This window comes from Schistocerca piceifrons, chromosome X (genome assembly GCF_021461385.2).
Source record: "Schistocerca piceifrons isolate TAMUIC-IGC-003096 chromosome X, iqSchPice1.1, whole genome shotgun sequence".
In the NCBI taxonomy this organism is placed as follows: domain Eukaryota; kingdom Metazoa; phylum Arthropoda; class Insecta; order Orthoptera; family Acrididae; genus Schistocerca; species Schistocerca piceifrons.
The window spans coordinates 72,979,439-72,982,219 of NC_060149.1; the positions used below are offsets into that span (position 1 = coordinate 72,979,439).

The 2,781-nt window shown below is 37.5% G+C and overlaps 1 non-coding gene across 1 annotated transcript; it reads right to left on the minus strand.

The window, feature by feature from the left end:
- Positions 1-1,686: 1,686 nt before the first annotated feature.
- Trnat-ugu lies at positions 1,687-1,760 on the minus strand. Its single transcript has one exon. It is a non-coding gene; the product is annotated as a tRNA-Thr (tRNA).
- Between the last annotated feature and the right edge of the window lie 1,021 nt (positions 1,761-2,781).

Genomic DNA, 2,781 nt, shown 5'->3' on the forward strand with positions numbered 1-2,781 from the left:
CAGAGGCATATAGGCAGTCATTTTTCCCTCGTTCTGTTTGGGAGTGGAACAGGGAGAGAAGATGCTAGTTGTGGTACGAAGTACCCTCCGCCACGCACCGTATGGTGGATTGCGAGATATGTATTTAGATGAAGATGTAGATAGATGATGTTGAAAACTAAGGCAGATATTACTGTTACCTGTTTTGAAACGAAAATTCGAATCATCGAGGTAAAACAAAGTTTCATTGAACCACTCCAAGTTTGATGTTAGGAGTGGATTTCCTGTGAAGCAGACACTTTCGCGGCATACCAAACACAGTAGACGGCGTAGACTGTATTACATTAGTAAATAAATTAGAGCACTGTTTAAAATGGATAAGGAATTCATTTTGTTTCTTTTCATTCTTTCTCTGCAGTTGGAAGCAGAAATTTTGCATGCACTGTTACGTGAAGGGAAATGCATGATTACATGATCGCGCCACTTATTTTTCTGTATACATTAAACACTTACCTTCAGCTACTGCAGATAAGTCTAAAATTGTTTAGTTTGCGGATGACATGCGCATTGTCACTGAAGATTGAGATCAAGACCTTCAAATATTATTCCACGGAATAGCAATTTTTACTTCACATAGACTAAGTTTTAATCGTAATTGAAATACAATACAGTGCTTCTGCGTTCTTACACACAGTTCTGGTCCCGCAGACATTCATCTTCTTACCGTAGAGGTACGAAAAGTGAGTTAGAGGACACCAGATTTCTATTAGTTGAGGATATATGATTATTTATTGTGAAGCGTATTCACATTCTCCTACAGAAGCTGAATACACAGGTGTTTGAGATAAGAATGTTGTCTGTCGTCATTTACAGCCGTACACTTTTGTATACTTACATTTGTTGATGTTATATGGGATATTTGCGTCTAACTCAAGTAGAGCAGACAGAATACTTTTAATCAATAGAAAATCATCTGGACCACACGTGGTTTACGAATGTCATATGTACTAACAGAGGAACATTCCCAAATTTACATAAACGATCGTGATGAAGATTGGCGGTTGTGTAGAGGGGGACAAAATAGAGTGATACATATATTTTTTTTAGTGACCAATTACAATTTAAAGCGGTAAAACACAACCCGAAAGGTAATTTTGCAATTTAGGGAAACGATGAAATAAAAATAATATTTCTAATATAAATGTTGATCCTGTAGTTAAAGTCCACTAAAAATATATAATCGACTTCTGTAATAATCTGAAATTTTGCAAAATACTCCACAACCATTAATTAATTTTGAAAAATAAATACCTTTGTTACAACATAAATAAAAGAAGCTTTCAAGCCACTTACATCCTCGTGTAATAAAGCTGTTTCCTGGAATACAGTTTTTGGAAAATAAGCTGTACACAATATGCTGTTGGAGTATTTTCTATGTATTTAATTAAAATAACTAAACATTAATTACCATTCTAATTACTTAGTTTACTCATGTTTGTTTTATGTTTTAAACCGTTATTTAATGTTTTACATTCACATTGTTTTAGTTTACCATTTCACACATGTGTATTCTGTAAATTGAAAATAATACGTAATTCATTATTATTATTATAGAAAATAATTACACTAATAAATGATAACTAACTGAAACCCTCAGCTGCCGACAGGAGTTGTTGATATACCTCGATATGGACAGCGGAAAAAATGTGCCCCGACCGGGACTCGAACCCGGGATCTCCTGCTTACATGGCAGACGCTCTATCCATCTGAGCCACCGAGGACACAGATAAATAGCGCGACTGCAGGGACTTATCCCTTGCACGCCTCCCGTGAGACTCACATTCCCAACTGTCCACAATTCTACATATGTAATGTACCCTATAGACATTTGCCCATCCACTCATTACTCGCGCACGCTTTGGCGATTCCCGTAAGAGAAAAGCTGCACGGTCATCAACAGTATTCTGTTCTTTCGAGAACAGTTACTGTCTTCATATATATATATATATATATATATATATATATATATATATATATATATATATATATACACGAGGGCCGTTCAGAAAGTAACCTCCGGTTGATTTAAAAAAATACACCAAGTTAAATAAAAATATTTTAATATATACATCTTACAACTACATCTTTCCACTATTTTTCTACATAGTCTCCATAGCGATTGAGGCACTTATCGTATCTCTTCACAAGCTTTGAAATTCCTTCTGCATAAAAATCACCCGCTTGTGCCTGGAGCCAGCCTGTGACCGCATCTTTGAGCTCTTCGTCGTCATCAAACCTCTGTGACCCGAGCCATTTCTTCAAATGCATGAAGAGGTGATAATCACTTGGCGCCAGGTCTGGGCTGTAAGGTGGATGGTTGATAACGTCCCACTTGAAGGACTCAAGAAGGGCCGTTGTTCTGCGAGCAGAGTGAGGACGGGCGTTATCGTGCAAAAAAACGATACCGGAAGTCAGCATACCACGGCGTTTGTTCTGTATAGCTCGTCGTAACTTTTTTATTGTTTAACAGTAAACGTCTTGATTAATGGTCGTACCACATTCCATGAATTCAACCAACAACACCCCTTTGGCATCCCAAAACACCGTTGCCATCAGTTTTCTGGCAGAAAAATCTTGCGAGGCTTTTGTTGGTTTGGTAGGCGAATTTGAATGTGCCCACATCTTTGATTGTTCTTTTGTCTCAGGGTTCACGTACTTAATCCAGGTTTCGTCACCGGTCACGATTCTGTTTAACAATGGTTCTCCTTCGTCCTCATAACCTGACAGAAAGTCTAATGCAGA